Raw genomic sequence first — 25,198 nt, forward strand, 5'->3', positions numbered from 1 at the left:
TGTCACTGCAGTACCACCCAGGACAACTCCAAGTCCTGAAAATGCCCCCACATCATATCTCTTTTTCCCTCTTCCTATTCTCAGCAGCTTTCATGGCCACTTTCTCCACATCGATGCTACATTTTCTTCCATTACTAATCACAATAGTTCCAGAATAGAGTATCATTAAGTCCACTCTAATCCATACTCTAGTCCTCCATCCTGTGGACCCTGGGATGGTTATGTCCACTCCACCTCTATATCAAGAGGGGGCTTAGATTCCACATGGATGATGGATGCAATTCTCCTGCTTGCACTTGTAGGCACTCTTGGCTCCCTGGTGTGGTGGTGATCTCAGCCAATATGTAATATCTAGTATGAAAAATGCTTTTTGACCTTGAATAAAAGAGGGAAATGGAAAGGACAAATGAGTTTATATGGCTGAGTCCCCAAAAAAAGAGTCCGGAGGTCATCAGAGGGGTCACCCTTACGCACACCTCAACAGGGTCCCAGAGGCAGCCAAAGTAGATGTAAGCCCAGGTATTGGTTCTTCTGAGGGCTACAGAGACCCACAGACTCTAGGGTCATGGCAGATGGAGTTCAGTTCCATGTCAGTTGGCCCTACTTTGGAGTTTGTTACTGAGCGTAATGGAGTTGGACTCAGATGTGATCTTTGTTCACCAGCCTCTCCTGTTAATTTTTCTGGACCTGTGGTTGGTGCTGGGGTTAGGTATATGCTCAGGGGACCTGAATCTCTGGACTATCCATGTGATAGCCAGGCCCTGAGCCTCAACAGACTTGTAACTCTTACTCCCTGGTTTATTGGACTTACCTCAACCAGCTAAAAGGGAGGTGAAGAAGGTTGTTGGTTCTTAGAGGAGATAAGAGAAAGAATGAGATGGACTACTGATGTTTAATGAATGTAGAAGTTTTCATTAGTTTTACTGTAGAAGTGTGGAAATGTATAGAGTGGATGTAATACATAGTAACAATCAGTTAATAAATGGGTATGTGGCTGAAAATGGTAGTCTAGGGATGGAAATGCCAATTGACAGAATACTAGAGAATAATCTAGGAACTAAATAGTACAGTAAACCCAGAGGTGGATGAGAATTGTGGTTGATGGTACAGATCCAAAAGTGTTCTTTGTGAGCTAGAGCAAATGTACATCACTACTGCAAAATGTTGGGAATGTGGAGAGGCAAGGGAAAAATACAACTGGTGAGACCTATGCACTGTGGTTAAAAGTAATAGTGTAATATTCTTGCATCTATGCCAAACATGTACTGTGTTGATAATGAGTTAGTATGGAAAATGTGAGCCAAACGTACACTATGGACATGTTAACAATCAGATGATATTATCTGTAACAAATGTCCCACCAGTGTGCTGTGTTGATATAGGGTGTTGTTTGGAATTCTGCACATATACGATTGCTTTGTAAGCTTACAATTTGTCACAAAAAAATATATTTAAAACATAATATATGGGTGGATTGGGGGAAAATACCTCAAATATAAGATAAGTATAATTAGTAGTAAAATTGTGACAATATTCTTTCATAATTTGTAACAAGTTTCATGACAATGCAAGGTGTTGGTGGAGGATTGATGTATGGGACCCCTGTAGGATGTTAAGTATGTTTGCTTTGTAACTTAACAACTACTAAAATATACTTACTGTGTATGTATGCTCATATATAAATGATATAAAAATAATAATAATAGGGTGGGAAAAAACCTTTGATTTGTAGTAATATTTTGATGATGCTCTTTAATCATTATTTTAAAATGTTTAACAACAATGCAAGGTACTGGTGGTGGTAGGATGAAGTATGAGAGTCTTGTATGATGTTATGTATGTTTGTTTTGTAAGTTCACAACTATTACTATACACTTACTGTTTATGTACATTTATGTATGTATGATATACTTCAATAATTTTTTTTAAATAAAAAAATGTATTTCTGATACAATCGTCAACATGGATGAACCTTGAAAGTAAAATGAGCAAGATATATAAAAATAATGCATAGCTGCACTTACGTGAAGTAAGTAGAATATAGATCTACAACACAGAGATAGAAAGTAAATTATAGGTTACCAGGGGCTGGGATGGGTCATGGGCAGTCACTGATAACTGAGGGTTTGTTACATGTGATGAAAAAGCTTTGGTAATGGAGGGAGGTGATAAAGAACACAATATTGTGAATGTAAACAATACCATGGAAATGGTTAGAATGGAAGAAATAAGACAAGGCAATGATAAAAGAGGTTTCCCCTGGCTCTTGATAAGTGCACAGGTGCTACTGAGACTGCTCAGTTATGGTTATTGATTCAAGGAGTCCTGTGCCTCACTGCTGAGCTGGAAGTGACAGAAACAGCACCCTCCATGCATAGTTTGCATGGAATTACTTAAGCACAGATGAGAATATTTTCAAAGATATGGCAAAATCTCTAACTCAGTATACCCTGAAGTGGACTCTGCTAACAAGATATCACTGATGGTGGTAAAAATATGTGTGGAGGAGAAAAGGCTTATCTGTACAAATTCACACAGCTGGTAAAAATCTAAGGCATTGAAAGACTATAGCTTTTTATTGTACTATTCATCAGCAGGGATTTGTGGGAAATATTTGAATCTCATGTGTTAAAGAATGATTGGGTCACGTGAACTTTCATTTGCCCTTGTGCACACAACCAGCATTAAAAGATGTATATTTGCAATCAATTTTGATGACAGGGAAGACTTACTTAGAAGCTCAGTAAGCAAAATGGTGGTATCCATTACTCTCATTATGAGACCTGTATTACAAAACACTGTACTCAGTTATCATTACTATTTGGGTTTAGTCAATAAAAACTTGTGTTTCTTAGTTTCAACTTCGTGCAGTACATATGCTAACAAAACAATGTTTAAGTTTTTTAAATTTTGAGGAAATTTGACTACGCTGCACCATCTGTACTATTTGCATAAGTGATCTGCTAACTTAAAACAGCTCTACAAAAATAAAGTAAAATTAAGAGCACTGAATGATACATGTGAATGTGGTTAAAAAGGGAATTTTAGATCCTATGTATGTTAGTAGAATTAAAATTTTTAAAAAAACATAGGAGTGTACAACACAGCGAACCCTACTGTAAACAATGGACTATGGTTTATAGTATAATTATAAAAATGTACTTTTAAGAATTAAAACAAATGTGCCACACTCATAAAAGGTGCTAATAATAGGGTGATATATGGGGAACTCTGTATTTTATACATTTTATGTGAAATTTCTATAAACATACAAAATTCTACGAACCTACAAACATTTTCAATAAAAAAGTACCTTTTAAAATATAAAGGTGTCCAAGATAAATTATCAAGGGAAAATATCAAATTATAATACAATGTGAATCATTCACACAGGAAAGCAGGATAAAACGGGGAGGGGCTGAAATTTAAAATACCATAACATTTAAAAACAGGCAGGACCAATAAGTCACATAAATGTCTCAGGCAAGAGGGAAACAGGCAGTCCACCATGTGCAAAGGCCCTGAGGTGCAGTGTCCTGAGTGTGGTGGGAGATGCCACAGGAGGCCAGTGCTGCTGGGCAAAGCGAGCAGGCACAGCACAGGAGCAGTAACATCTGTAGAACAAGGTGAGGGCAGGGTCGGCCTGGAGGTGCTGTGGGGACTCCAGCTTTTACTGCCAGTGCGCTGGGGAACGCTGAAGGTCTCTGAGCTTAGACTGAGGAGATCTCACTGAACACGATCGCTCTGGCGTGAAGGGGGTGAGCTGGAAGGGGGAGCCCGCTCAGGCGGTCACTGCCTCGGCTGAGGCTTGGCCCTGGGGCGAGAAGCGTCTGGACTCTGCGTGTACTCACAGGCAGGGAAGCGGGGAGTCAGAGCTCCGAGGGGCTGACCGTGGGTGCTGGCGATGGAGCTGCGGTTAGAGAAGCAGGGAGGCCTGCGAGGCCCATCTTGCGGCTGACACTGCGCACCTTGGGGCGGGAACTGTAGCCCAAGCCGCGGCAGCGCCAACCCTCCTCCTTGGCCAAGGTGGAAAAGCAACATGGCGGTGGCTTCCCGGCAGGCGCTGCGACCCCGCCTCCCAGCAGCCACCACGGCCTCAGGGCGCCATTGCCCGCCTCCCCACACACCGCTTTGTTCCCTGCCCTGCATGTGCACCCACCCCTCTCCCTCTGTCTCTCTCGATCTCTTTCTCCAGCTCTGGAAGGCCTTGCCTCAACGGCAGGCAGCAGTGGCAGCGCCACCCTTCTGCTCAGCAGTCTGGGAAGAAGAGCAGCATGGCGGCGGACTTCCCATCACTCCCCACGAGTCCCAAGTACCCGGCAGCCCCCGCGGCTCTCCTGCGCTCACCTCGCTCGGCAGCAGCCCCCTCCCTCAGCCCACCACTGCGCTCCGATTCCTGCTCCCGGCGGGCCGGGAGGCAGCCTGATCCCTGCTTCTCCTCGGAGCCCATGCGCAGGCCTCCTGGACCTGGGCTTCCTGGACCTGCAGGCCGCGGTCGCCACCCGGGAATGCTAGCCCTGCCTCAGCAGGCGGCCTTGCCCTGGGAGACGGGCAGAGCCCGCTCATCCCTGCAGGAAGTGAGGCCTGGGCGGCGGCGGGCAGTCGTGACAAGTGGGCAAAGAGGAGGCGCTGCCCCCAAGATGGTGCACATTTCACAGGAGGGTCTTGCCAAGGTGCAGGACAGCCTGCGCTGTGCTTGACCCTCCAGGTGCTGGGGGGCTTGGAGGGGGCTGTTCCTGCCTGGACAGCCCCGGGGGCTCGGCCCTCCCCTCCTGGTGCTGATGGGGCTGCTGCTGCCCAGAGGCCAAGGAAGGCACTTGGGAGCACGGTCTCCCACCCTGACGACCCAGCCTTCCTGCTTGGATTAGTACTGCCGGCCCCTTACCTGTTCAGAGCAGGTACCGAGACGCCAGGAGCTGAAGGGAGCCTTTGCACATTTTTCCAAAAATTGTACCAAGATTCTGACAGGAACAGCTACCGACCAGGAGACACGCCCAGCAAAGGCCTCCCTGCCTGGCAAGTGCTTATGCCAGTTCCCTACAACAGCGGTATCCGTAATTGGGGATCTAACTCTTCAAAACATCTCTACACTGACTGATCCCAGAGAGAAGCAATGAAACATCTACTTCATTGAAATACTACATGATGTATTTCAATATCATTTCTAACTTTGTATTTGTGTGTGCCTCTAGAGACTGATAAAAGACTACATGGTTTTTTAAAATTCCGTACTGTCTACTGCTGCATACTGTAGCGATATAAAATATACACTTTTCTGGTATGAGAAAGAGAACAGGAATGGGCCTACATAAATTGTAACTTTAACGGCATTTAAAAAATAAAATTCAGATTAAGTGCCTTTGAGGCTGCTTCTCTTTCCACTTACTAGTTTTCTTAACCCAATACTGAAATAGTGCCATACACGGTTGTGTGTTTGAGGATCACATATAATATTTAAAATATATCTACAGTATATCTTAATTTTCTTTATATTTGAGACAATTTTTGAATCTCGAGTGTGAAAAATGTAAAAATAGTCACAATTTTTTTTTTACCATAGCCAGCAAATTCAAAGCAAAGGAAGAAAACATTTCTTAGCACTTATTAAGTCACGCATTAATACTGAGGTCTGTAAAAGGGCTGGATAATTAATAGATGTACAAAGATATATTAGTTCTAATACTATCCATTATTGTTTCTATGATCAACACTTTTAAAAACTTGTCATATAATTAAAATAAGCTGACAATGATGTAACGATTATGTGAAAAATAGTGCACTTTCTTCCACAAAGCCAATCTGTATCCTAAGAGCTGGTGAACAACAGTTGTTCTTTTTTTAAAAATCCAGATAAAGTGTTGAGGAAAAAAAAATTTTAATTAAGGCATTCAAAATCGGTTAAGTTACCGATCACGAAGTATCAGGAAACTGATATAATCACCTTCAAATATTGTTATATTAACTGCTTAAATATGGACATGCATCTTCCACCAGGTAGCTCTTCTCAGTCTTCCTGTGCAATGTAGTGTGAGTGCCTGCCAAGTTAGCTTTGTGGAACAAATTTGGGAAAGCTGCATACGGTGTCCTTATTCTCTTAACCAATCATTGCTGGTACAACTCATTGCTTCAAAGGAACCCATAAAATCTCTCCATGATTTCTAATTTATACTGCTGGGAAAAAGGGAACAAAAGTGGTGTTTGTGTGTGTTTGTATGTGTGTGTATTAGTCTCTCAGGGAAATAACAGCTTTCTAATAAATTTTGGACCATCATACTTCAGTCTTGATTTACTGGAAGAATGTGATCACTTAAGTAATCAATGCATTCACAGAAGCCAGTTAGCTGGAAAGAGAGGAAAAATAAAGTTAGGGGATACATGAAATAATTTAAGAGATTTTAAATACTTAGAATAAGCATTCTATTTACATTATGAAACTATATTCTTTCAACTATGATACTTTAAACCCCAAAATCATGCCTTAGTGTACTTACTTTACTACTTTTCTTATTTTTAGGTTCATGTAACAACTATAGACTTTGGAAGTCCTATGGTGGGTACACATCACATGTGGGTTTTAATACAGTTATACAGTTAACTAGCTATTAGGATTAAGCGATATGTCTCAAAATAGCTAATCTGAATATAGGTTGGATTTGGGGTTCAGCTTCAACTGTCTGGCTGAGAGAGCAGGTTCCAGCTGGCTGACCCTGGGCCATAGTTCATTACCTAAGAAAGGGAATAAGCATTGTAAAATACTCTGTAAAATCTGGTTACAAACACCCCAGCTTTACATGATAAGCATATGTTTTGCAACATGCTTACTTAGATTAAGACAAACATTACTTCGTATAAATCCATTCCATGTAAAAGATTTAACTCATGAGGCTCAATTTTCACTCAAATCTTCTCAGTCAACATTAACCAAACTACTTTCCATTTTCTAAAAGCACAAGAACTTTCACAGCATATCATTAACATTCTTCAGCAAAGGTAACATTTATTTCTCAAAAAGCAAACATTTCACAGCATCATGAAGAAAGCCAAATCAGAAATAGCTATTTCACAGAACTAATTAGACTTTTAAAGTTTTTATGGTTTCAATTCTTGCAAGACAAGCAGAAAGAACGGGAGGGATAGAGAAAAAAAGGAATCACATACTATGTTCACAAACTAATACAATTGTAGGATTTTGAAAATATTGAGAATTTTATTTCTCTTCTGAATATGGCTGCTTTGGAATCAATAGAAAATACCAGAATTAGATCCTTTTATTTCTACATGTTTCCTTCTTAAGATAAAAAAAAAATTGTATTTCAAAGGATATTGAAAATTTATAGCCAGTAAAGAATCTGAACATAGCACAGTTCACTTTCATACTTAACATGGGAATTTCAGTTAGAAACTTTTCTGTACACTACTTTTTTTTCACATACACTATAAAAAAACTTAATAAAATTTCAAAACTAGTCAAAAGTAATGAAAGCCCAAGTGCAAACCAGATGCACTACTTAAAAATATTGAAATAATTCATTTTCCATTTTTTGATTCACCCAATTTATTTCTTCAGAAATTAAACACGTCGCCATTATCATCAGCGCCATCAACATCAAATGACCAATCCCAGTCTTTAAAGGCCAAATCAAGCAATCTGCAATAGGAAGTTTGCAAATTTATATATGCTAACACTTTTCAAAAACTAGTTTAATGCTATTATCTAGAAATCATACTTTGAATGTGTTGTAAGCAGTTTAACTTACCCGTCACTGATAACAATAATAATAAAATTAAGAAAGAAACACAGGGAAACCTTCTTTCCCTTTAGAGGTAAATGCATATGATCTTGTTGACCAGTTAAATTTTCCAGAATACCAGTATGCTAAAAACAGGTATTATTAGGGGGTAATAAGACACACACTGCTCCCCTCACTCCCCGCATAAGGATCTAGCCAAACTGATGCCAATTTGATGTGAGAACTATGAAAGCTCAGCATCTGTCGACATTCCCTTCACAAGTGTCCAGAACGTCAGCTCACATCTTTCAAGAATGAAAAGGGGAGATTATATAATAAGAAAGCAGCTTTCTCAATTCTGACAGGACCCGACCTACCTAAAGGGGCACCAGCACTTATGCTCCCCATGAAAAACCACACGTATTTAAGCAGCATTAGCACATCATCTTGGCTCAATAAACCACCCTTAGAACAGGATTCTGGGGTCTTTTCTTTCCAATGCAAAACCTGAACTGTAATATTGCAATCATCTTTATTTTGAAAATAGGAGTAACTTTTCAATGTCTGCAATTGTGGCATTCATGACTCCAGTTGTGTCAACGATTCGGCTAGTCCCAAAGCCTTCCCTGCGGTCACCACTTCGGTGGTTCTTACACTTCAGTGCATGTAATTCACCCAGTGCCATTAATAATGCACATTCCCAGGTGCCACCCCAAGAGGGTCTGATATAATTGGACTAAAGTAAGGACCCAATATCTGCATTTTTACACAAAAGCACCGGAGTTAATTCTGAGGCAGCTGGCTGTTTAGAGAAATGCTGACAAGATCTAGCTGATATGATTATTCTGATTTAAAAGCCAATTTTAATTGCTCTGTTTCAAAAATGCGATGGATGCAGAGCGACAGCTGAGGAAACACACAGACATGCTCATTCACTCACTTCACACTGATCACAGCCTAGTAATACACACTCACTAGCGGCATTTCAGCTCTGCTGCTTGGGAGATAGGTAGGTCGGTATTAGAAGCCCTTCCCGAATATACAAATACCAATTTTAGCATACTTTCATAAAAACCTGCCACTTCATACCTTTTAGAACCTTTGAAACGTGTGCTTATGTCACAATTTCCAATTTAAAATTTGATTCACTAGACTATTAGTGAAATGTATGCCAAGACTCCCCTTAAAACCTCTTCCTCATCCCTGTCCAATCAGGCACCTAATTCTGGTCATTTCAATTTAGGAAATCTTTCCAAAACCTGGTTTCTTCTCTCCATTTTCACTGCCAGTATTGAGTTCAGGATCTCATTAAGTCTGGACATACCAATCCCTTGCTAAAAGTTGTTTATTTCTAGAACAAAATAAAAACTCCTTAGCAGAGAGCACATGGCCCTTTTCGGTCTAGGTCAAAGCTCTCTCCACGTCATCTCCTATTATTTCAGTAGCTTCCCTCTCCCCACCCAACCTATCAGAGCATTGCAAATCCATCAGTAACTCTGAGATATTAGTACCTCTGCACATGACGTTCTGTTTTGAATTGTCTTTTATTTCTTTTGCCTGGAAAACTACTGATCCCTTTTTTCTCCTTCTCTTTTTTTTTTTTTTTTTCACTCAAAGTTTTTTGAAATAATTTCAACCTTACAGGACAGTTGCAAAATATTATAAAGCCATACAGAAAATTCCAATGTACTTCCACCCACATATCAATTTTTAATATTTTGTCACATTTGCAGTATCATTCTAGCTTTGCATCCACCTAAGCTATCTATCTGATCCTACATTTTTTAGACCATTCTTAATGTCCTCAGGCAGACTCAAAAGGTTCTAATTTTCAGGTAGACAATCTACCAATTTTTGTCTTGGTTTCTTTTCTTTCTTTTCTTCTTTGAAAGTCACTATCTAATCCAAAACCAGACACATATTCACCTGCTTTCTTTGGCTTCATTTGTGGATTTATTTTTTTAGCATTTGAAAAGTGACTATTTTTCTCAATAATCTAACTTTCTAATATATTTAGAAATAAAAAGGAACTAATGTATAGCATTAAAAAAATGTACTGCTTTTGGGTGGCAGGTGTAGCTAAGTGGTTGAGCACCTACTTTGCACATATGAGGCCATGGGTTCAATCCCCAACACCTCCAAAAAAAAAAAAAAGTACTGCTTTTGGAGAAAAAAAAAAAGGCTTCCCTAATGTTATATAAAATAATGCTTTAATAGGTCCTCACATTAATCCGTAAATTTTAACTGTGAGAATATTTTGTTTCATAAAACTAGATAAATGAGAACTTTCTGCATTTTTGCTTCACCCTGCAAGACTTAAATGTTGCATTTAAAAAAAAAATCTTCAGGGAAACGGACTTGGCCCAGTGGTTAGGGCGTCCGTCTACCACATGGGAGGTCCGCAGTTCAAACCCCGGGCCTCCTTGACCTGTGTGGAGCTGGCCCTTGCGCAGTGCTGATGCGCGCAAGCAGTGCCCTGCCACGCAGGGGTGTCCCCCGCGTAGGGGAGCCCCACGCGCAAGGAGTACGCCCTGTAAGGAGAGCCGCCCAGCGAAAGAAAGTGCAGCCTGCCCAGGAATGGCGCTGCCCACACTTCCCGTGCCACTAACAACAACAGAAGCGGACAAAGAAACAAGACGCAGCAAATAGACACAGAGAACAGACAACCGGGGAAGGGGGGAATTAAATAAATAATTATATAAATCTTTAAAAAAAAATCTTCAGGAGAAAAATATTTAAAGAGAAATGCCTTAGTTCAGATTAATATCTTGTTACTTATACTCTCTCCAACAGTCTTCATCAAAAGTTTAGGATTTTATTCACAAATTTTCTAATTTCCCAGCATAGTATTTTAATTTTAATTCAAAATTACCAAGAAAACATTCATCTAGGATAGCAATAGCATTTCTATACATGGCATTTTTAAAATTGCAATTAATTTCTACTAATAGCACTGTGAGACAATGGAGTGTTTCAGTTAAGAGTACAGACTCTGAAACTAGACCAACTGAATCCAAATTTGTGCTTAGTAGCTGGGTAAAACATGGGCACATTGAACCTTTGTATGTTCTAGTTCTAATGAAGGCATTATTATATTCTTACTTGATCAGATGGTTGTAAGTAAACATCTCAGAAGAGTGCCTGGCATATAATAGACACTAAAAATGCTACTTAGTTTAATAATAATAATAGCTAACACTTATCTATTGTAAAACACTACTAATTTAGAAGAATGGAAGAATTACAAAGAGACTTAAAGGGAGAATCAGAACCTGGAATGCCAAAGAACCCAAAGGAAAAAATGCAATAACACAGAGTTGTTAACAAAGAAACCAAGGAAAAGTTAAAAAAAAAATTAGGTGAATATTTATGAGTGTATTTTTCAGTGCATATGTGTATATATTTGTATATGTGTGTGTATATATTTGCTTATGTCTAACAAAGGCAAACAAAGCCAAATATTTGTTTTTAAGAAAGACACCACACAAATGAGGTCAATTTAAGCTAGAATGACCAGTGCTAAGGCTAATATTAGGCACTTGTTTTTCATTTTGGTTTGTTTTTAGGAAGTACCAGGGACTGAACCCAGGACCTTGCTCAACTACTGAGCTACATCTGCTTCCCTAAGACTAATACTAAATAAACACAAAAGAAGCACTAGATCTCTAGGTCTAATAATACTAGAACTTTAATTTTTCAACTTTAAATTCTTTTCCTGATTTTCTTGGGTGATCCTTTTATCGCCCTGTCTGCCTGTATACAGGAGATGCTGTGAATTAGAACGCTGATGCCAAGCACCCAGTCCCAGCCACTCAGTGTGCTTGTGCACGCCGGGAAGACTGAGAGCAGCTGCCCCGTGACACTCTTGCCAAGCAGTAATCTTAATCGTGTAAACGCCTGTAGTGACAGTAACACACCACTTCAGAGTCAGCCATTCTCCCAATTTTGAAAATCTCTGATTGCCTGACAGTTTTCCCTTATTGAGGTGAAAATGTGCCTCTCTCATTGGTTCTTGTTCTAATACATCTTCTAAGTAACAGTTCTTGAAATATTTACTGCTCTTTATGATCCTTCCATATAATTTCTTCAGAAGAGTAAATAGCCTTCATTTCTTCATCTGCTAACCGTATGGCACCTTCAGATTTCCCACTGCCACCGAACCCATTCCCTTCTGAATAACTTCCAGTTTGTCCATGCTATCTGACAATGTAACAACCAAAATGGAATGCAAACTGTAGGTTTGGCTCATGACAGACACAAATACAATTTAATCATTTCATGAAGCAATGGAGACTCAGATGTTAAAAACAATGGAAATAATGTGCAAAGATATAATAAAATCTGAAGCTATTTTATCAAATGTGCTCATCTTTACTTTTAAAATTTCAAAGAGTATATTAGATGAAAAGTTTCTTAAGAATAGCCTATACATTTTACAGTTGGTTTTGATATTAGCTTTATCTACATGCATAGTTGTGAGAAAGAAATCCCTATTAACTGAATGTTGCTATGGCAAAATGTATAGACCCATTACAAATGGCAGGCGCAGAACTAGGGAAAAAAATCGAAAGCAAATGTGCTTTCATATGACTGTAATGCTGATTTTTTTTGGGGGGGGGGCAGTGAAAAGGAGAAGGAAAATATTCATAAGTTAGTGACCATAAAAACAGGTTGTATGTAACATTGAAAGCATGCCTCACTTGATCTGAAAATTGATCTGATTCTATGTGCTATAATATATAATAAAATCATTAAGTATAAAACAAATAACACAAAGGAAAAAATATATAAAAGGCCGGAGCTGTTTTTGTCTTAGATCTAAGCAAATTATGTACACTCTAGAGACTCAATCCAAAAGAAAAGTAACAATACCTTTTCCACCTCACAGGACTATTTTAAAGACCAAATGAGGGAATACATGGGAAGTTAAATGAGAGAAGAGAATATATAGGAAAACATTTTGGAATCTTAAAAGCACTATATAATGTAAGATAATAAAAGCATTTTTGCATTAATAGTTTCACAATATTAATAATAGAACTTCAAAAAAATTTTTAAGGTTTTGTTTAAGGCACATGGGATGATGGCCTTCAGTGTTCCTGATCTTTGAGTTCCTTCAGCTTAATTGCTATTGTTTATTACTAATTTTATAATATTTAGTTTTATCATACCTCACACAAAATATTCAACATTTTCACTGCTGAAACACCATTCTACCCTTGACATTCTAAATTATTTCCTTGAGATATTAGTTTCAAGAAAGTTTTATATAAGATGTTTGTGTTAGAGTAAGATTTCTGATAATACAGCCAATGCCCATCATAATGCATATACTGAAGGTCCTGTGTGAGGGAACAAAAAGGACAGCTGAAATTAGAGGAAACTGCTGATCTAGGTACATTCTTTCATCTTTAGCTAACCAAATCCTCATGCTCATTTCAATAATTATCAATGCTTATGGACCAAATGCTGTAGTAAGCTAGTAAGCAAAGAAATGGTTATTCTGACCCAAGATAATTTAATTAAATTGTTTAATGTAGCCATATAAAAATGGCCCTATCAAAATGTGTTTTTTTAAAATCAGGTTTAAAAATTACCTAGTAAGTTGCATAATAATCACCTCTGTCTTTATAGCATATCTCTAACACCCATCTCAATTATAATGTATTTTCATTTAACCTATTCCTATTTGCATTTGTAAAGTTGGTCTACATTGCTTTAAAGGAGAAACAAGTTACTTTTTTAAACTTGCAGATTTCAATTAAGACAAGATTTTAATTCTGCCTCGCAAGCCATCAAAAATAAAATTTTACAATATTAAATGCAACTCTGCAACTTATATACCAGACACTTAAAAGGTTTATGTGCAGTGTTAATCTATTATCTACTAAATTAGCAAACATATTTACAGAATCCTAAAATATTAAAACTACATACATAAAAATAACAAAACCCTTTATATATATTTGGTTGCATTTAATATATCTGTGTGATTTAGTAAATAAGTCTATATTACATTCATCCAAATCAATGAATAAGGCATGCATACTAAAATAGTTTCAAACATTTGGTATTCCATGGTCCATTAAAGTATCAGACAATGGAATACCATGATGAGGAAAATTTGTAGTTTGAATATAAAAAGCAAAGCAAAATATATGAAATAAATTTAATTTTTACCAAGTTGTAATTTATTACCTTGGTTTGTTTGGAACAAGCTGTCAACTTGGCCACCTAACAGACTGGTTTTGTTGTATCTTCACTGAAGATTCTAGGAGATGACCATGCAGAAGGGTCTGGGGCTGGAGGCTTTTTAGGTATCTTTTTCACCAATTGACTAACCCACTTTTGCTGCTCTTCTGTAGAATTTGCTAATAACAATAGATTCTTTGCCATTGAAATATCATAATACACTATGAAGAAATATTTGGAAAAAAATTAATATGCAAAAGTGATCAGAACATAAATAATATTGGTTGAAGAAGCAGTTTACTATTTACCTTTGCAAGGTGCTATAATCTCCTCTTTTTTGTCCAGGTGATCTTTATGACATTTAATATGGCAGCGATGGCACTCTAAAGCAGGAGGTGGTTTAAACATATGCCACAGTGGCTTCATACATGCCTCACAGTTAGTTGGGAATCGATAAAGTGTAGGAATAAATTCATGTCCATTGTGGCAAATATTAGATTTTTCTCCCACTGGCGCCACTGGAAATTCTTGTTCCTTCTTACTTTCTCCTTCTTTGGCATACAGAATCTAAAAATACGAAGAATGATTAACAAACATAAGTTATTTTTTAATGTATTAACAATTTTGATAATAATAAAATTAACTTATTCAATGAGAAGAAATGCCTAATCAAGCACATATGTGAAAAAAGTTATTAGTCGCTTTGGGTCATATTTGAAAAGAATAAATCCTGTCCGAATATTGGCTCCTCATTTACTTTATAATATCTTACAATGTTTTTGCAACATTATTAAAATAGACCAGTAAAAGGTGAATTTACACTTGACTCCACATGGGAGGTCCCCAGTTCAGTTCCCGGTGTCTCCTAATAAAAAGAAGATGAGCAGACACAGAGAGCACACAATGAACAAACACAGAGAGCAGGCGGCGAGTGCAACAACGAGGGAGGTGTTAAGAAATAAATAAATCTTAATTTAAAATTTGTACAGTACACAGTGTAAACCATATAATGTGAACTACAGGCCATGGCTAGTAGCAATGCTTCAATATTTGTTCGTCAATTGTAATAAATGTACCACACTAAAGATGCTGATAATGGGGAAAATTGTGGGAGGTAGTAGAGTATATGGGAATCCCATATATCATTTTAAGGTACTGGCTCCAAGGATTGAAACTTGGACCTTGTAAGGGGGAAGCTGGCACTCAACCACTGAACCACATTGACTCCCCTGAGTTGGTTTTCTCATTTGTTTGGTTGTTGTTTGCTTTAACGCTTTTAGGAGGCACTGGGAACGGAACCCGGGGCCTTCTATGTGGGAAGCAGGTACTCAACCACTTGAGCCTGCCCCCCCATAGAAATATTTTTTTATATCTCTCCCCTCCCCCCTCTTTGTCTGCTCTCTTGTGTCCATTTGCTGTCTGTTCTTCTGTGTCTGCTTGCATTCTCATCAGGTGGCACAGGAATCTGTGTCTCTTTTTTGTTGTATCTTCCTGCTGTGTCAGCTTTCCGTGTGTGTGGCACCACTCTTGGGCAGTCTGTGCTTTTTTCACGCTGGGCAGCTCTCTTTGCAGGGTGCACTACATGCACATGGAGTACCCCTATGCGGGGGACACTGTGCATGGCTTAGCACTCCTTGCATGTGGGCCAGCTCACCACACAGGCCAGGAGGCCCTGGGTTCAAACCCTAGACCTCCTATATGGTAGGCAGACACTCTATCAGTTGAGCCACATCCACTTCCCTCCCCTATATTTCTGATGTAACTTTTCTGTGTAATCTAAAACTTCTTTAAAAATAACAAAAAAGAGAAGGAACTCAACAGCTAATTGTTGGTTTGACTAATCTGAAATAATGAAGTAGTAAAGAGAAGAATTTGACTTCACTTTCAATTGGAAGTAAAAGGGCAATCAGGTACATAAATTTAAATTTAGAAGTGACATTTTTAACTTTCTAAAGAGTTAAGCATAAAACCAAAAACAGAAGTTTTGTTTGTTTGTTTTTTTTAAGAAAACATAACCAACCTTGGACAAAAGGATAGCCAAATACTAGAAACATGATATAAACAGTTTACAGGCTTTAACAAGTAAAAAAGGAGAGAGAAAACAAAATAAGCAAGAAAGTTACAAAAGAATGAACCATGTTTAAACATGACTAAAACAGAAAGAAAATGTGAAGAGGACTGAAGAATAAAGATTTCTGTCATGCCATATGAGAACCTCTAAAAGTGAAAAAACAAAACATCCAAAACCCAACATAAAACCACAAATACAAAACAGACAAGCAAACAAAAACTATGTTTACCTGGAATATCCTTGGAATTTCTTTAGCATCCGCTCTATATACATCTGTCTGTGTAACTGGTTGAACATGAAATAACTTGCTATGAAAGATTTTTAATAAAATAAAAGATTTTTAATAAAGGGGTAAAATATTACCAAAAGATCAAATTACATTGGTTGTCCTATACTTGTATCAGAAGTTAAAATTGACTATTGTAACTCATGTTAAATGCTCATAGGGTATCTTGTTCTATTAATTTAATCATTCCTTGAGATTCTGAGAAATTCTTAAAAATTTCTTAAAATTCTTAGTAAGTCATAAAGTTATTTGAAAACAACATACTGAAGACCCATGAAATAGAGATGTTTTAGCTAATCTTACACTGCAATAACTGGACAGAAAAAGTCACATTACCCTCTTACCATATTTTAAGAGATAAGATTAGATGGAGTTTCTAAACATTCTAATAAAAGCACTTACTCTATATCTAAAACCATGTATGGGTTAGAATGTTCTTTATCGTGTTCACTGTCATAGAAAAGAATCTTCTCACTGCTTACAATCACATACTGTTAAAAAGAGGGAAGGAAGGAATCAAGCATGATTAAAGTAATTACATACATTATTTATTTTTCCTTGAAAATTACATTCTATATTAGCCATAAAAATGACATAAAATACTGAAAATAACTAGAATGTACTTAAAGTATCTTCAGAAAAATCTTTTATTAAAGAAATAATAAACTTTATAGATATTTTAAATAAGCAAGTGGAGGGGAATGAAGCCGAACACTTTTTGGACTGGTTTAGCTTTGAGATTCTACAGCATTAGTAACCGTATCAGAAAATAAACATAATAACATCAATAATCACAGTAACAGAAGAAAAGGAATAAATGGGGCATTTCTATAATATTAGAGTTGTTTTCTCACTGAAATAGTAAACACTAAGGTCAATAGGCTTATATTTTCCTAATACTAAAACTGGTTTTATTATTACCAAAATATTAATGATTAAAAAGATTTACAAATAAAATTAAATCACATCATTCCAAATCAGAAAGTGTAAACAAGTTTTATATGTTTGGAAGTTTTAATTACATAGATTATCAACTAAAAAAGTGAAATGGTTGTAGCAAAACCAAAAGGGGGATAAAAGAACCATTTTGAAAAGTACTAATTATCTTTCTAGCCCACCCAAATTTCTGTGTTGTTCTGCAAAGGCAGTGAAAGCCATCCTTCTAATCTTGATTCTGTAAATAAGCAGAATAGGAAAAATAATAACAATTCTTCTTGGATAATGAGGAAGATAATAAAATTTTAATCTAAAAGTAACAAAACAAATCAAATACGCCCTTCAGAATTTATCTTTGTACACCATCTAGTATCCAATAATACAGGATCAGTATAAGCAAGTTACACAATGCAAAACAAAATCCAGGCTATGCCACTTTGGGAAAACTCTATAGTTTTATGATGCCAAATATCCCATTAAGTAAAATCATGCATTTGCAAAGTTCAGCAGAAAAGTTACAAAGAAAGCAAACTCTCTATTCTCACCAGTACACTTGCATTAGAATCCTTTATTTTCTTCCATTGGAAAAAGGCCTAATATAGACATAATGCACACCTTCTGTTTTTTGTGGGGTTTTTTTTGGCACATCTTTCTTTTTTTAAAGATTTATTTTTTTAATTTATTTCTCTCTCCTTCCCCACCCCCCTGTTGTCTGCTCTCTGTGTCCATTTGCTGCGTGTTCTTCTTTGTCTGCTTCTGTTCTTGTCAGCGGCATGGGAATCTGTGTCTCCCTTGGTTGCATCATCTTCTGTGTCAGCTCTTTGTGTGTGCGGCGCCATTCCTGGGCAGGCTGAACTTTCTTTTGCATTGGGCGGCTCTCCCTACAGGGCACACTCCCTGCGCTGGGGCACCCCATGCAGGGACACCCCTGCATGGCAAGGCACTCCTTGCAAGCATCAGCAACCGCATGTGGGCCAGCTCCACACGGGTCAAGGAGGCCCAGGGTTTGAACCGCGGACCTCCCATGTGGTAGATGGACGCCCTAACCACTGAGCCAAGTCTGCTTCCCTGGCACATCTTCTTGAGGAGTAAATATTTTAAATGAGAAACTGTGTAGGTAAAACGGACCTTTAAAGTGGCTATAATAAAATGAAATAAAATTGTTTAATTTATAGATCAAATTTGGTTAAAAGGTAGTAATATGATCAAAAGATTTCTAAGTTCTAAGAAAATTAAAATTCTTGTTGAAAGAAAACTGAATGCAACACTGGAATTTAACAGCATTTGCTCAGTATCTTTTAATGAAATAAGTATGTGAAATAAGCACTTAGAGAAGTTATTCTAACAGTAAAAGGCTATCACTTATTTCACATGTACTCTGTGTCTGAACTGTGCTGGATGCTTTCCCTAAATTCTCCTTGATCCTTACAATGACACCATAGCCCAGGAATTAACTTCTAATTTGGGTGAGAAAGCTGAAGCCTTGAAAGGGCACACAGTGATGCCCCTCTGATGCCAGAGCCGATAGCATCTTTCCTCAGCAGCGTTCCAGACAGGATGGTGCAAGCTGTCCTGATGGCTTTTAACCCAAAGACTGTCCTCACAGACAACACAGCCTCTATGGTCCAGCACCGTTAAGACAGGAGCTCACCCATTCAAGGGACTGAAGGACCTCTAGCGACAGGACAGAGACTGAATAACTTTATCACTAAGATCTAAAACAACTTCAATTTTAATAACTTTGTGTCTTATATTGTATTCTGATTATTTTGAAATGCAGGAAATATATGAAATATGCTCATCGAAGTTGTGATGACAACAGTAAATAACTCTATTTTACTCTGATTTCAGTTAATAAGGGCCTACTTTTACTTTGCCTTAACTGATTAGACAAATTTCCAGAATTTATATTAAAGCTTTTTTGTTCCTGTTCTTGTACTACTTTTGTATTAAACAAAATAATTTCATGTGTTTTCTATTCGGCTTTTTCATTTAAACTATAAGCCCTTTCAGGAAAGGATCAGGCCAAATTGTCTGGTATTCCTTTATAAGACTGACTACATAAGTTCAATGAAATGCTAAAACACATGCTCTAGGAGCTTTTTCTGAACTGTCACTTTTGATATGAAACTTCAGGAAGAATTTCTTCTTGGTTGAAAATCATAAGCTCTAAAAACTATAAGGCTCTGCTCCATTTCTTGTAAATTGGCAAAATAAAATAATCTAACAATTATATTGGCAATCCAGTGTGAAAATACCTTGAAAACAAATGCTTTTTTTCATGCAAGAGTTAATTTTAACTAAGCAAGTTGTTAGAGTTAGTGAATATTAATGTTATAAAGTTTTTTTCAAAAGGACTGAAATTAGGGAGTGGGAAAAACCCCAAAGGTAAAAGGATTTTCGGGATGTCACCTGTACCACTAGATTCCGATGAAATGGGTAAGTAAGGCAAGGATTCTTCTGAGTAAAAATTAGAGCCAACAAGTAAGTGAGAACTGGAAGGCTTAGTGGCAATATTGAGAGAAGTAGAGCAATGGTGGTAGGTGAATGACATGGATTCCATAGCATGTGACTGAGTGATATGAACTAAACACCCAACATAAAAGGAAGTAAGAATGCAGAAAGAGATTAGGAGAAAATAAAAAGAGCTATTAAATGAGTTCATTTTTAAAAAACTAAAGTGGAGCTTGCTTTTGTATTTTTTTATGAAATATTTTGCCCAAAATCAACAAATACAATAAGTTTAATATATTATTTAAATCCCTACTCCAATGAATAAGTTTCCCTATAAAGTAATGCCAAATATTTTCCAACAAGGGCAAAGTCAGTCACAAGGCTTAAGACATCAATTCATTTATATTTGTGACAGAAAGCTTCTAATAAAAATATACACAAAAGGCTGAAACGAATCTGTACCTGGAAACCCATCTTCTGCCTCAGCATCCTCTGGTCCACTGCCTACGCTGGAACTATCCAGACCAACATGCAAGGCCTGGAGCTGTGAGCGCAGCTGCTCAGTGTCACTGTCTTTACTGTCCAGAGTCATCTGCAGTTCTATTTGCATCTGGCTCTCCTCAGGGATTTGCTACAAGGAATTAGGCCAAATTATGTTAACTGGATACAATATAGCTCACAAATTTGCTTCTTAGCTCAAAAATAATTAAGGAATATTTTTGTTAAGTGTTCTACAACCAGTGAAATATACACAGGCAGATAAATAATTCTACTTCTTAAAAAGAAGTCTTCAATATAAGGTCCAAATGTATTCTTACAGCCTGCATTTCATTCAGTTCTTTCTCATACTTGATCATCTGCTGAGTCCATTTTTCACGTTCAGATTTAAGTTCCATATGTAGCTTTCTATTCTCCTTTTCTTTTCTCCACACATCTGTGTCACTACCATGCTCCTCAGGTTCTTTATGATTCATGATCTCAACCAACTTACTCACAGCCTTAAAAACATAACTAAGTAAATAATTTATGTCAGTGGTTTCCCAGCAACTCACCAATAGCAAGTTATACACTTACTAAGCATCTCCTTCCCTACATACAAGGCTGCAAAAAACATTTAATGTATCACTTAAGGAGCCTGCCTTTCCTCATTACTCATCATCCTTGAACCTTTCACATGACAGACCCTCAACCAGGATGCCGGAAAATGGTCATTATCATTTGATTTCTTAAAAGTAGAAAAAATTATCAGCTACAATAAAGAATGAGGAGGAAATGTGATCATATACAGAAAAATTAAGAAAAACTTCCATAAACAGCGACAAACAGTGGTTAATCAAATCTAATTTTGCCCAATCTGGGAAAAATTAGTTAACTTTGTCTGTTTGTTCACAACAGCAAAACATTCAATGACTAAGGCTTCCAATTTGTAATGCCAGAAACAAAAAGGAAAAAATCTCTAAAAAACATTTAAAATCGTATTTAGATTCCGTTACACGTACTTGAATTTTGAGTGTTCTCTCTGTTAACAACTGTTTCCCAAGTTGTACTTGAATTGCTGCTGCACTTTTCTCTTCATCTTTCAACCTTGATAGTTCTGAAACATGTAAAGATGTAAAATTATATTGATAACTACAGCAACTGACAAAACATTAGGTATACTAAAGTTATACATAATAATACATATGCTCTTGAGCATCTTTCAATTTGTTATTTAATTCTTCTTTCTCATTTGCAAGATTGGCAACATCATGAGTTAGTGTCCTGTTTCTTCAAGCTGAGAAATGAAAGGAAAAAAATAACATCCCAATTTACAAAATTTAAGGTATAATTAAAGGCAATAATTCAAAATGAAAACACTCTAAAATGCTGCCAAAACTCCTGTTTTTTCTAACTACATCTATCTCTACACTTCCTGCCTGTGTGCTACCTTACGAAACTTGATCCTTGACAAACATTTTTCTAAAATCCCAACAGACTTGGAATGTACCCTGGGAAGTAAAAAAAAAAAAAAAAAAGAATTGTCCTTCTCTCATAAACCCTTAGCAGTTATTTTTATTGAGAAATAATTAAGGACTGAAACAAAGCCCTGCTTGTCAATCATGTAAAATAAACTTACTTCAACACTGTCAAATTTCTTTCAGACAATTGTTTTAAAGTAAAAAAAAAAGTACTGATGAAGTTGATATTCCTTTGTGTTCCTTCCAAATCCTATTCCTAATCTTTCTTCCTAAAGAAAATTTTATTATGAATTATATGTTTATTCTTCCCATTTCATACTTTCATTACATACATATGAAACCAAAAATAACATGTAGTGTGGTTTTATGTAATTTAAATTTTTCCATAAATAGTATCATACTGCATTTATCTTATTGTAATATTTTTCACTTGACAGTACAAGAATTATCCTTGCTAGTATACATGAAGATATAGCTAATTCATTTTAACTGATGTATGGTAGTTTCAATTTCTGCCGTATTTCATTTACCAATTCAATATATTGGTAGATATCTTGGGTTTTTGCTATTACCAATATTTAAGCTGCTATGAACATTGTGCCTGAGTTTCTCTAGCACATTCATCTTAAATCAGAGTTTCTTTGGATGATATTATATGAATATTTAAAATTTACTGGAAATTGCCATGCCATGCTATACTATTATCATATTAAACTTCCATTCTACAATAGTAAAGAACAACATTTTCCAGACATCCTTCAAACACGCAAAACTGTCAGATACTGAATTTCTGCAAATGTAATGGGTGTGAAGAAGTATTTCAAAGTTGCTTTACATAGCCATTTGCTATGTAAAGTTAAGCCTTGGTGCATCTATTTAAGTTTTCCCTTAGAAACTGCCAAATTTTTTTGGATTATTTAACTTATTCTTACTGAGTCGAAGAAGTTCAGTACATACTCTGGATATTAATCCCCTGAATAAGTACACTACAAATACGTTCTCCCTATTATTTATTTATGTTGTGTTCTGCCATATATAAGTTTTTGATTGTTCTCTTAGTTGAACATTTTAATTTTTTATAATTAGGTTCTTAAGATAGGATTTACTTTTGTGTACAGAATGAGATAAGGGTTTAATTTTACTCCTTTCCATATAAAAATCCAATTATTCCAACCATTTATTGAATCTGTGTCCTCTCCCATTTACTATCCTCAGAATGACTACTGTCACAGTAAAGCCCTTAAGAAAGAAAGAAATCCATCTGAAAGTCTTCTGTGAATCAAAGTTCAGGACTAGGGAAAAAATCATAGGGACTAATGCAAACTCTACTATTTGATAGTTTACTTCTCTTAGAAATTTTCACTGTAATTTTTTTCAACCTCCATATAATTGACTGTCTTATGGGAGTTTCAAGATTCTTTTGAACCAAGCTTTCGGTAAACAGAAAAAAAAAGGCTTAAATTGTTTTCTGCTTTTGGTATTCTCCTACTTAGTCCTTTAACTGTGAATTTACTAATAAGTAAAGCTTTTGGAAGTAGTTCTCTTTTGAGCTAACATGGAGAACACTGAGAAGATGATGGGTAACTAGATTAAAAATCTGGTAGTGAACATATACAATTTTTCATTTAGATTAGTACTTCTACAATGATCTGTGATAAAATATTTAAAAAGTACTAACAAGTTTACTTACAGATGCAATTCTGGCATCTTTTTCAATAAGCTCCTGCTTGTGTCTAGCCATCATCTCTTTGATCTCCAGCTTTTTCATGATTTTCTCTTTTTCTAAGTCAGAATATTGTTCTTCAGCAGTTGAACAAGCCAGTTGCTCAGAATCTGCTTTGGTCAAGGTGATTTCCAGTTGGGCAGCCAATGAGTCCCTGTATTTTAAAGAGAAATTCATTGAAATTTTCAATTTTCATCATGAAGTCAAAGTTTTTGCCTACTTCACTCATCAACAAATACTCATTTGGTGTATACCAGGCACTGTTCTAAGAGCAAGGTATATAAATCAATAAATAAAAGAGACAAGAGTCTTGTCCTACCTTTCATCCTATAATTCTTTACAAAGTTTGGTCTTTTCTTCACATTCTTCTTTAAGTTCCCTAACCTGTGCTTTACACAGAGTCCAAATAGCAAAATAAAATAAATAGCAAAATAAAATAAAATATTATCAGCATTAGGAATATTATTTTCACATTCAGAACTTGTCCAGACAAAAAATTACATTAAACACAAATGTTTTCTTGAAACTGAGTTTGAGCAAATTAAGTTTAAGAGTTTTTCTTTTTTCCAATAATCAATTGATAAACTCAAGTTCACCCAATAATTTAGAGGATTTAAAAAAAAAATCTTCTAAAAAAGAAGTCTTTTGACAAAACTTTCACCTGGAGATCACAGTAAGATTTCTGAATGAATGACAGATTGGTAGGATGGATGAAGAAGCAAGGATAAATATTACTAATTTAGACAAGAAAATTTTGGTGGCTAAAATCAATGGCTCAGAGGTGGCAGTTTCTACTTCATATGTTAAAACTGATATTTAAAAAGTAAAAATGTTAAAATTACAACTTTTTTCCTTATGAAAACACATCTTTCTAAATAAGCAATGCTTAATAAGCTTCATAGGGAATGTGTATGTGCTCATAACTACTTTTCTACCAGTGATAATGAATTTCTGTTAAACTATCAACGTTCTCTTGCCTAGTGCTCTTTTCATCCGAGTTGTGTGGTACAAAATATCCTGTCCAAAACTCTGGTGTTTGCTGTAACAATCAATTTTAAGGACAAGAATAAATGCAACTTAACAAAATAAATTTTTGTTTGGGGTTGTTTTTAATTAAATAATGAATTGATGAATGTCATGGATAAAAGCCATTTCCTAGGGTTTTTAGTGTGGAAGAAATGATAGGTTTGAAGATTAACATTTTTGTGGGTTAGTAGTCTTTTGTACAGAAGGTGGTTGGAAAGTACTTAAGAAAGCCTAATTCAGTGGTTGCCAAAAGTCAATCTGTGGACCAACACATCAAAATGAGCTAGTGAGTTTAGAAATAAACAAAACAAAAAACACAAAGACATATTCTCTGGCTCAAGTCTCAGAGATTCCAGTTTGCTAATGCTGGTTATAGGCCTAGGAATATGGATTTCTTTCAAAGGTTCCCCATTAACTCTGATGCATAAGACTGACTTAAGAATCATTCTTTCTGATACTGCAGCAAGTAAAAAATATTCTATAAAAACAGCCATTTTCAAATTAATGTGTCAGGAACTTACTGGGAAGTCCTGCTCAGCTTCTCTTGCCCGTCTGCATCTTGACGTTCTCTGTGGGGACATGGAATAAAAGATTCAAATAAATTTTACACAGAAAAAAAAACAGCGGCTCTCAAAATGTGGTCTGGTAAACCTCCAGGAGTCCCTTTCAGGAAAACCATGAGGTCAGATTATTGACATAAACACGAAACCGCTGGAGCTCGGTGAATTCTAAGAATAGAAAGGGGTCCACCCACGTGGATGCAACCAAAGGGCAGAATCAGCAGCGTGGAGACTGGGAGGGGCCAGAAGGAAGGCGGGAAGG

At 36.6% G+C, this 25,198-nt stretch overlaps 1 pseudogene; it reads right to left on the bottom strand.

The window, feature by feature from the left end:
* Positions 1-7,563: 7,563 nt before the first annotated feature.
* The window catches only part of LOC131274673 (rho-associated protein kinase 2-like), a 64,564-nt pseudogene continuing 46,929 nt past the window's right edge, over positions 7,564-25,198 (bottom strand).

The sequence above is a fragment of the Dasypus novemcinctus genome, chromosome 19 (genome assembly GCF_030445035.2).
Source record: "Dasypus novemcinctus isolate mDasNov1 chromosome 19, mDasNov1.1.hap2, whole genome shotgun sequence".
Classification (NCBI taxonomy): Eukaryota; Metazoa; Chordata; class Mammalia; order Cingulata; family Dasypodidae; genus Dasypus; species Dasypus novemcinctus.